Raw genomic sequence first — 12281 nt, 5'->3', positions numbered from 1 at the left:
CTTGCTGTGATTGGACTGGTCAAAATTAGTTTAGGAATTATAAAATAACATCCATCCATTCATCCATTTCCCCACCGTTTCTCCTCTGTAGGTTTTGGGATGCTGGATCCGGTCCAGGCCTCTCTGGCATAAGGCAGGGAAACACGCTCGATGCATGCTTAACAAATACTGAATGAATTTTTCTGATGTTATACTATTCATTTGAGACACACAGGCTGACATTTGACATTGAGACACGCAGCATTTAAGATTTCAGACTTCTAATGCAGCGACTACAATCATTTCTCACTAGAAACAAAATCTAAAGTTTAAAAAGTTGTTCAAAGACAAGCATTTACAAACAAACTGACCACTAAGCGCAACTTCCAGGTGCAATTTTCATTTTTCAGCTCAACTGTCATGGAATTACAGGCACTGGATTGTGGGATGTCATGGGCAGAGAAGGACACGTCCATACTGCCTTCATAAATCATTTAGATGAAGGTTTTTCTGTAGATCAGATGTGACGTGATCACTGGAATTGGACGTGCCTTCTTGCTTTCCCTCGGTATGTCGCCTGCAGATGCAGCATTAGAGCTTTCAGCTTAATCCACTGCATGAGATTTATCTGTAGACATGGAAATGAAATCATACTCTCTGTGTTTATACTCTCTGAGCGCCTTTTGCCATTTTGTGTAATTCAAATTGAATTTTGCTAACAAAATGAGTGCATGTTTGCTTTTGCTTTCTTTGCTCTCCAATCTCTGCTCTCTCTGGAGGGCTGGTTTGGAGGACCGAGTTTGAAAACCTTTAAATAAATGAAACTTGCTTTAATGTTATATTATCTTAATGCAATCTGCATCTGTAATGCAATGACATTCTCACATATAAGTATAAATTGTGTCCTAATGCTTTTGGGGCCACTGTATGTTTACAGATGTAGTGAATTTTACAGGAGACTCATCTCATTTTAACTTGGCCCACATAGGGACGCCAATTATGTAGTAAGTTCTGTTTTCGCCCACTAGGAAGGCGAAATAGTGTAGTGATGGGTACTCGTGTCACAGATGACGTTATGATTCTTGGATCACATGTCACTTAATGTGCGGTTATGAGTACATCACATAAGAAAGATTGGTGGGATATCTAACTTGTAGAACCTCTCACTGTATTATCAACACAAGGAAGACACAAGTGTAATAAAATAAATTTATTAACGAATGATAGACAAGAGTAATCAACTATTAAATGAATACAATAAATGCAAAAGGAATAAAGTGCATAAGATGCATAAAATGTGATTCAGTTGGGTGTTGCTATGTCAGAGCTATGTTATCTTATGGAAAGATAAACTGTTGCTACTCTGAAACAAATAAGGTGAAGAACCTTACTATGCATCAAACAAATAAATTAGCTATTATTTGTTATCAACTGCAATCAGCTATATAATATCTAATGTAAATTAGAAAGATTATATACTGATAATACACAACAATGCCAAGGTCTCTGGAAGAGGTTTGGAAGTGATATTTACGTTCTCTGTGGTTGGTTGAGCAGTCCGGTGGCGGTGAATTCTTCCACTGGTTGTGCTGGGAGCAGTCAGTGGGAAAAGGAACAGGAATCCGTTTCGACAGCCTTGAGCATGAAGCGCTGTAGGATGCTGATCTCCTGGAGCACCAAAGGGTCCTAAGATCTGGAACACGCAGATGTGGCCCTGGAGTAGGTGCTGAAGGCCCTTAGCTTGGAACACGCAAGCAAAGGTACCTGAAGTGAAGGTTTGCTCGCTGGAGCTTAACCTTGTTGCAAATGTCTGTTGGTCTTCTGCCTCTCTCGGCTAGAGACTCAGAACTTGGTCAATCCGCTTTGTCTCTCTCGGATGGAGACTTAGGACGTGCTGCATCTGTGGTTGCCTCGCTGGACGAAGACTCTGAACGTGGAAAATATCTCTTTCTTCACAGACAGAACGTGGTCGTATCTGCTGCTGCCTCAAAGCTGGAGACTCGAAGCGTGGAGCGTCTGTTTCTGTCTCTCTGGACAGTAGGCTCAGAATGGTTGTGTCTGTTAGTGTCTCTCTCTTGTGGAGCTAGAGACTCAGAATGGAGGTATCTGTAGCTGCCTTCCCAGTAACGGGCCGCAGACTCAGAAAGAAGTTTGATCTGTTACTGTCTCACCCTTGCGGCCTAAGACTCAGAACATGGTGTAACTGTAATGTCTTTCCCCGACGGGACTCAGACTCAGTACTTTGTTGCTCTGTTAGTGTCCCTTCCCCTACGGGACTCAGACTCAGAACTTAGTTATCTGTTGCTGCCTTCCCTGTAATGGTCGCAGACTCAGAACGTTGGTGCTCTGTTAGTGTCTCTTCCTTCACAGGCCGCAGACTCAGAACAAGGAGTGTCTTTTGGAGAGGTACCTTTATACCTTTCCGATGAGGAGGAGATTGCAATTTGGTGCTTCTCCATTTCCTGTGATTGGCTGGTTCCATCAGAGCGGGGGGACATGGGGTAGCCCACCCTTCTTTCCTCTTGTGGAAGTCATTTGCATAGTCCAAACACAAAGTTAGAAAAGTTTGAATAATGTTTTACTGATGCATTTCTCACTTTCCAAAACACAATCAGAAAACATTTGGTCATGTAATGAACACATTAAGTCCAAACATGATGGGAAAAGATTGAACTGTCATGCATGCATTCATTTGTCCATTAACAGCTGAGTTTGTGTAAGATGTTGCACTACACATCACTGTCAGTGAGAATACTTATTTCTCTGAATAAGTATAAGATGTGTGTGTTATGGTTCGCATCAGTTCAAGGTTTGAAAACATAGTTATGAATGGATTTGGATGGATCTTTGTGATCTCTCTTTGTTTCACCCACTGCTGCTGCGTCTGGAGATCCTAAGGAATTTTTATGACCGTCACAGGACCAAACCTTAGAAAACAGTCTCAAGGTGGGTGAAGGGCAGAAACTGCGTCTTGACCAATAGGAAGTTCTGTCCTTCCCGGGTTTTTGTCCCAAAGGTCTCTTCTTGCCCTCTAAGAGGTGTCTGGCAGTTGTCCTGGCATCCTTATCTGATGGCGTTGGACAGTTTGCTTATGTTAGTCCACCAAGATCCAATCAAAATGTAGCAAACCTTTGTCCACTATTGTGGCCAGGGAGGGGCCCTTGCCATAATCTGGCCCCTGGAATGCGCGGTCCACTACACAGACTTGTACAGATCCGATCTGTAAACATATGCAAACTACAGCTAAATGTAATAGTGATGCCAAAAAACTAAATAGTTTAGATTGGAAATGTGTAATTGTCACGACAGTGCGGGGTATGAGGATCCAGAGGGAGACACGGGGAGGCAAGAATGCAAAATAACACTTATTTATTTCAATAAAAGAACATAAATCCAGGAATAAACAAACACGTCGAAACTTTAAGACCGGACAAGCGGAATGAGGAACCAAGGACTATTTAAACATAATCAAAGGGGAGTGGTCACTAAACAACTCCAGGATAACGAAGGGGAAGTCCAAATATGGGCAAGGGTAAACCAAATAAACTGAACCAAAGGGGGAGACAAAGGAAGATACCAAAACAAAGGAATCACAGGGGGGGGAAAAACACTAGGAAAACAATGACAGAAACTCCAACATCCTGACACTAATGACTAGGTAGGTAGGTATGTAATACGTAACGGTTTTATCAATATTTCATCTTGATATTATCAGGGTCACATGACAATAAGAAACAATAGATCTTCTAGGCAAAAAGTTTTTAAAATGTATTTAAACTTCTTATTCTAACATACAAGGTCTTTAAAATTTTTGGGCCATTATGCCAATATCAACCCAGGCTCATTGGCAATACGTGACTCTGCCTACATTTCTGCAGAACCTGAAATACGTATCTCCAGGTACATTTGGCTGCACTTTTCGGGTGAACCGTCCACTAGAGGCGCTAATGTGTATTGTTTTCCTCCGTTTTAAATACACTTTTATTAAAGGTTAGAAAGCAAATTAAACAGTGCTCGGTCTTCTCAGCATACAAAACGTTTGTATTAAACTTGTTAATTCCACATTTTTAAGGTGCCAAAGACACACGTCTCGTCTGGATTTATCCTTTAACTTCGATGGAGAGCAGTTGCGTACAAATACCACGCAGCATCTTCTACGGCAATTACGTCACCAGCGAGGCTCAGTTCGACCAGTTCACCTGATACGTGTACATCTTCAAGCAGGTAAGTGACCGCAACAATCTTTTCATTATTTTAATTATTTCAGTGTTTCTACATCACTTTCATGGGGTCATGTGTTAAAACGGAAGCTTAGTGGAACAGTTAGCACGGCTGCTAACGTTAGCCTACGATTGACATTAGCCTAAGCATTACCACTGTAACTGTAGTTTTACTATAGTATTTGTAGGATATGCACACTAACCACTAACTTACTATGGTTTTACCACTGTAACCGTAGTTTTACTATAGTATTTGTAGGATATGCACACTAACCACTAACTTACTATGGTTTTACCACTGTAACCGTAGTTTTACTATAGTATTTGTAGGATATGCACACTAACCACTAACTTACTATGGTTTTACCACTGTAACCGTAGTTTTACTATAGTATTTGTAGTATAAGCACAGTAAACACAACACTTACTATGGTTTTACCACTGTAACCGTAGTTTTACTATAGTATTTGTAGGATATGCACACTAACCACTAACTTACTATGGTTTTACCACTGTAACCGTAGTTTTACTATAGTATTTGTAGTATAAGCACAGTAAACACAACACTTACTATGGTTTTACCACTGTAACTGTAGTTTTACTATAGTATTTTTAGTATAAACACAGTAAACACAACACTTACTATGGTTTTACCACTGTAACCGTAGTTTTACTATAGTATTTTTAGTATAAGCACAGTAAACACAACACTTACTATGGTTTTACCACTGTGACTGTAGTTTTACTATAGTATTTGTAGTATATGCACAGTAAACACAACTCTAACTATGGTTTTACCACTGTAACTGTAGTTTTACTATAGTATTTTTAGTATAAACACAGTAAACACAACTCTAACTATGGTTTTACCACTGTAACTGTAGTTTTACTATAGTATTTTTAGTATAAGCACAGAAAACACAACTCTTACTATGGTTTTACCACTGTAACTGTAGTTTTACTATAGTATTTGTAGTATATGCACAGTAAACACAACTCTAACTATGGTTTTACCACTGTAACTGTAGTTTTACTATAGTATTTGTAGTATATGCACAGTAAACACAACTCTAACTATGGTTTTACCACTGTAACTGTAATTTTACTATAGTATTTTTAGTATAAGCACAGTAAACACAACTCTAACTATGGTTTTACCACTGTAACTGTAGTTTTACTATAGTATTTTTAGTATAAACACAGTAAACACAACTCTAACTATGGTTTTACCACTGTAACCGTAGTTTTACTATAGTATTTGTAGTATAAGCACAGTAAACACAACACTTACTATGGTTTTACCACTGTAACCGTAGTTTTACTATAGTATTTGTAGGATATGCACACTAACCACTAACTTACTATGGTTTTACCACTGTAACCGTAGTTTTACTATAGTATTTGTAGTATAAGCACAGTAAACACAACACTTACTATGGTTTTACCACTGTAACCGTAGTTTTACTATAGTATTTGTAGGATATGCACACTAACCACTAACTTACTATGGTTTTACCACTGTAACCGTAGTTTTACTATAGTATTTGTAGTATAAGCACAGTAAACACAACACTTACTATGGTTTTACCACTGTAACTGTAGTTTTACTATAGTATTTTTAGTATAAACACAGTAAACACAACACTTACTATGGTTTTACCACTGTAACCGTAGTTTTACTATAGTATTTTTAGTATAAGCACAGTAAACACAACACTTACTATGGTTTTACCACTGTGACTGTAGTTTTACTATAGTATTTGTAGTATATGCACAGTAAACACAACTCTAACTATGGTTTTACCACTGTAACCGTAGTTTTACTATAGTATTTGTAGGATATGCACACTAACCACTAACTTACTATGGTTTTACCACTGTAACCGTAGTTTTACTATAGTATTTGTAGTATAAGCACAGTAAACACAACACTTACTATGGTTTTACCACTGTAACCGTAGTTTTACTATAGTATTTTTAGTATAAACACAGTAAACACAACACTTACTATGGTTTTACCACTGTGACTGTAGTTTTACTATAGTATTTTTAGTATAAACACAGTAAACACAACTCTAACTATGGTTTTACCACTGTGACTGTAGTTTTACTATAGTATTTTTAGTATAAGCACAGTAAACACAACTCTAACTATGGTTTTACCACTGTAACTGTAGTTTTACTATAGTATTTGTAGTATATGCACAGTAAACACAACTCTAACTATGGTTTTACCACTGTGACTGTAGTTTTACTATAGTATTTTTAGTATAAGCACAGTAAACACAACTCTTACTATGGTTTTACCACAGTAACCGTAGTTTTACTATTGTAACTGTGATTTTACGGTATACTATTTGTAAAGCACAGTAACCACAATGCCTACCACACTTTTAAATGTTTTTTGTGAAGTAATTGTAATTCAGTATTTGTTTCTGTCTTGCAGTTATGTCAGATCACCTTCTCCAGCAGCTCTTTTAAGAAGCCATCTCTGGTAAAAGCCATCACTGTATGAACTGTAATCCATAATTAATGTACACATAGTTTTGCTCTCTCTCTCTTTCTGTGGTTCATCATGACATTTTTAAAATCTCATAATTTTGACCAATTCTGTCAGAAAGCTGCTAGAATGAACAGGGAACTTGAACTCAAAGCTCCCAATGCTGATCTTGAAGAAGCTGTGAAAGAGGCTGAAAAGTCCTTCTATGATTCAATCTTTCACAGTAATGTTGAAGACATTTAGCTATAACTGATTTGCTTTAATCAACGCATCCTTATTGTTAGTGTTAATAATACCTTTCCTTACAGTCCTTCCTCTCAAATATTTTGGTCACAGATTTTGTTTAACACATTGTCTCAACATGTGTGTATTTCTCTTTGTTTCAGGGTAAAGGGAAGACTAAAGGAAGGCCTGTCATGGGATTTGAATTGGGCCATGTTGTGCATTTCTGGAAAAGACCAAAAGCAAAGGCAAACATTCCAATGGTATGTCAATGTTGGTCTGAGCACCTTGACTGAACTGTACTGCAGTTACATTTTGCACAGCATCTGTACATACCCTACAGCCCCATCAGAAACAACAATCAACAAAGTGTCATGTCGAAGTATTAATAATTCATACAATTTACCAAGCCAGCAAATGTATATGATATTGTACAAGTGTACTCATATAAAATTCTATGATTTTTCACTTGTACTTGTGTCAATGGCCATTGCCTCAACTCTAATGTTAATTGTGTCCATTGTAAGTAGTCAGAGTGTTTATACCAATCCAGTTTATATTAAGTCCATCATATTCTCTCTACATTAACCTTTACAAATTTTCACTGCCTCTTCCTGTTCTAACAGTACATGATATCTGCCCACACCTCAGAGTCTGCCTTTCTTTCTATGTTGATTTTTATTTAACACATCTGTCTAAGAAGCACAAGTCTGGAAATGCTAGTTTATCTTGTCACAAATCAGATCATTAGTAAATTTGGCCAAATCAGATTGCTTAAAGCTGTCCTTACCAAGAGCAAGAACAACAATAAGAACTATTTTAGCATCCACACCAACTGACGATAGCGTTCTGTTTACTATTATACATGCTACAGTCATCTGCCATCTGTTGTCAATGTTTTTGTTGTTCATCATGTGATAAATTCTCTTTCTTCATGTCTTGCAGGATTTCTTGAAGACTACTTATGTATATAATACATATAGTGATAGTGACAGGAGTGCCCACAGTAGAGATGGGAGTGTTGACTGTAGAGGAGAAAGTCAAATAATAATAATATTATAATTGTTATTAACCAGTAATTTGTCTTGCATTTAGTCACAATAGAAGCAAACAACGATTACAGGAGAGATATATTTTGAAGGTAATAATTGTAAAATATTGAAATATTGTTCTAATCATTGTTTGCCTATTAGTTTGTTAAACAGAAGCATTGAATATTATTTGGCATCTTAACATTTTCTGCAAACAAATTCTCTTTTTGTTTTTGACTATTAGACAATCTTTTTAAGGGGTTTTCTATTGCCTATTTCTTAATTACCTCTATGCAAATGCATTTCAAATACAATCAACTGCTTGTTTTGTCTTTTTTTTTCCGTAATGGCACAAACTGGAGAGAGAGAATGCTTCTTCTGGGAACTTTTTATCTATGAAAAGTTTGATATGTCAATAAACATTGGGAAATGACTACAAAATGTGTGATTCATTATTTTTTATTATTCTTATAGTTCATCTGGCAGGTCTAAGAATTGCAATTTTGTAAGGTCCATTTCCAGGAAACAGAAGTGATTAATTGTTTACCCTTAATACACTGTAAATGTTACAGAAGCACAATTAAACAGTAGAAAAAAGCTTCATGTTTAATCATTAGAGGTGCATGTTTTTTGTTTTGAAAGCAAATGAAACATTTTGAATTATTGTTCACAGCAATTTATATCAAAGTTTTGAGTTTAAATATTGTACATAAATTTATATTAGTGTGAACATAATTTACTATGGGAACCATTATGCCCTTATTTTAAAAAAATAAAATAAAATAATCCTGGTAATCAATAAATCTATTGCTGCATCAAGTTAACCAAACTATCCAATCTGTTGTTCCAGTTTTATGTTGAGTGGGGACAAATAAATATTGAACTGATTATCTGTATTTGCCACAAGAACCCGGAAGATCATGTCATAAATGACCATATTTGGACAAGCAAACGAGACGACTCTGTTCAATTTGGTTGCCATTTGGAACTCGCTGTGATTGGACTATCTTTAAATCCAAATGAAAAACAACGCTTAATGTTACAAAGTCCGTGTTGCTCTTATTACATCAGTAATAACTTCAGTTAACAACGAAGTGTTGCTATGTTGTGAGAACTTCCTAATTTACCGAGATCGTAACCCTAACCCTAAGCAGATCTTAATTAAACTACAAATAACAGCGCCATTTTTTTTCGTGTTCTATAGATAGAATGGCAGAGGTTTGTGGGTAATGTAGTTTAAATTTTTTATTAATAAAATAGTGGAAAATGCAATCTTTTTTGAACAAAGGTTTATCTAAACAAGTACACTGTGCAAATATCTATGACATATTTCAGAGGCATGCTGAAATTTGGTTTTTTACTAAGATCATTTTTCAAAACACCTTTATACCACTTTTCCATGAATGTTTGAAAACTGTGTCCAACAATATGTAATTAACATAGCATAAGTAGTTGTCCTGCCAATTTTCTCTTTGACATTATAATCAGACACTGATTTACAGCCATTTGAAATGTTCATTTTTTTGCTCTTCCATGGGACTCTACTGGGCCCCTGGGGATTGAAGGGCAGTCAAAACACACAAATCTATTCTCATCATGGACAGCACACTGTGCTGAGTCACATTTTTTAGATTGTCTTTTCAAAAATTTGCCAATATGTAAGTTGAAAGTCATAGTTTTCTTAGAATAAGAATAGACATTTCCTAATTGAATTGTGTCCATTTATTTCATTAGATCAGGAGCAAGAATTGAGTGATGACAGGAAATGAAGACACCAGTTTAAACAATCAATACATATTGTGACACTTCTTTGTACTATCACACAATGTCAGTGTGTCATTCAGTAAGACAAGGTACAGACCGTGTGGTTTATGCAAAAGCTATACAATTCATTCAATGCAAAGGATCATAATATAAAAGACATCATTTGTATCTTTGTCAAATATTCCTCATCTTTGTCCATCTTTGCAAAACATCAGTAATGTGCATGCTCATCTTATTTATTATACAGTACAGGATTGATGTTGATCTTTCCCTGGTCCATCACCCTCAGCTGTGCATAAAGTGCCTGTAGCAATATACTGTAGTCCATGTAGTCTCTTCTAATGAATCTTTCAGCCTTGCCTTCATGTATTGAATGTCATTAATATGACCAAATGTCGCATCTTAATTAAAACACTCATGGTAATTATGTGTATTGTTTACACAATTAAATGGTGTATTTACCAAACAACATTCCTAATAAAGAATATTTACCATACTTTATTATCCAATACTTTGTGCTACATCATAAAGACAGCTAAAGTAGCCTATTAAGACAAATGATATTCAAGAGAAATAAAAATGCGTTATGTTAAAACCATATTATTTTAACCAGATGAAGCCTCCCAAATGCATGCATGGTTAAATGTCTTGAGCATCATAGAATCACATTCAGTTTCCTGCTCAGAGCTCTCTTGGTTTTCTTCCTCTTGCTTGCTTATCCATATCCCTATCTTAATAATCTCCTTCCATGTCATGAACAATTTGAAGTTGTTATCCAGCACACTGCAGTACAACTGATAAACAAAAGACATGTGACCAATTTAAATCATATCACTTTATTATCACAATACCATGATCACATGGTACAGGCGGTGACATTTTTTGTGTGAAAACTGCAGCATGAAAGTATAGACAACAAATGTTCAATGTAGGCAACACACACATATAAGGGACTCAATACAGGTAGAGAACAATAAGGTAAATAGTATGCTATACACAGAGAGCATGAAATTAAAACAATAATCACAGTACGCATACCTTTGCAGTGCCGTGTGGAATGAATCAGTTCAAACAGAATGTCATGGTGCAGAATAATAGCCAGTTAGAGTCCAGACAGTGCAACTGATAGAGAGCAGTGCATATGAGCTTGATGTGCTGTGTATTGTTTCTGGTATAAGTTCAGTGCAGTCTAATTGCCAGTGGAAAAATGTGTCTGCTGGTGCAGGTTCTGCAATAACTTCTGCCTGATGGTAACGATGAGAGTAATCCATGGCTCTGGTGGCTGGAGTCTCTGATGGTCCTCTGTGCTTTCCTCACACACCAACTGATGTAAATATCCTGGAGGGACATAACATGTACTTAGGGTGTTGTAAATTAATAAACAATATATATTTTTATTTTTAATTGTTGCATTGGACTTACCATTGATTCTTGTTGGAGATATGAGCCAAACGGATCCCTTCACAACTATTTTGCAGTTGTTCATTTGTGAAGTTTACTTTTCTGGGCCGTAACATCTGAGCTGTCACAGTAGAGTTGTTCAGGAATGCAGTCTTCATCGCAGTTAACTGCTGGTTTCAGGCTGCAATGCTGCATCTGGTGGCCATTGAATTGATATGGTCAACTGGCTTCACCCTCCTTCAAACAAACAGACAAAACAATAAGTCAACAATAATTCCAGAGAAATAGTGTTGATGAATAGGTGCAAGTGTCAGTACTCACCATATTTGGCCAATCCTGCCCAAATTCCAGAGATGATAGCACAGTTGATTTGCCAATTCTAGGAGCTATTAAAAAAAAAAAAAGTGCATGTGAAAAATGGTAACGGCTGTCTTTTGAGAAATTAACATCAATTGCTATACCCCATATAACCCTAACCCCAACCCATATAACTACATTGCTTGAATACATACATACCAGTAGAAATGTGCAAATTTTCAGCTCAGTGTTTGGGCACAAGAAGACCATGTTCATTCCTCATTCATCAGGATTGGATTGCCGGGACTGATTTTCTTTTCTTTTTTTGGTCTTCATCTTTAAAACAATACAATATTTATTGACCCAATTTTTTTTAGTATTATTGTTGTTTAAACATATAAATTAAGCAGTTACAATTATATACTTCAAGCTCAAGTTCCCTGGCAACTCTAGCAGGCTCCTGAGTTCATCTGTATGCATCAGATTCAGAGTCTGAGAAAAGGCCATCTTGCAAACTCTAAGCTTCTATTTTTCAACAGAGCACAAAATAATGTGTTAAGTGAGGGAGTAAAGAAATAAGATGAAGAGAAATAAGCAGAATTGTGTAAGTTTAACAGAATGAGAAGCAAGCAGCATTAGAAAAAAAAAAATTATTTAACAGCAAACTAAAATGAATTATTTTAAATATGATTACCTGCTGATGGTTTTGTTGTAAGCAGTTTAAAGGCCTCTTCACACCAAGGATGAGTCCACACTGCAGCTATTTGACATAAAATGACACAGAAACAATATGGTTGGAATCTCTTTCAGAATTTTTTTTTCCAGATGTTGAACAATGAAAACATTGACAGCCAATCAAAAACCACC

Source organism: Garra rufa, chromosome 11, assembly GCF_049309525.1.
Source record: "Garra rufa chromosome 11, GarRuf1.0, whole genome shotgun sequence".
Taxonomy (NCBI): domain Eukaryota; kingdom Metazoa; phylum Chordata; class Actinopteri; order Cypriniformes; family Cyprinidae; genus Garra; species Garra rufa.
This window is presented reverse-complemented; position numbering follows the sequence as displayed.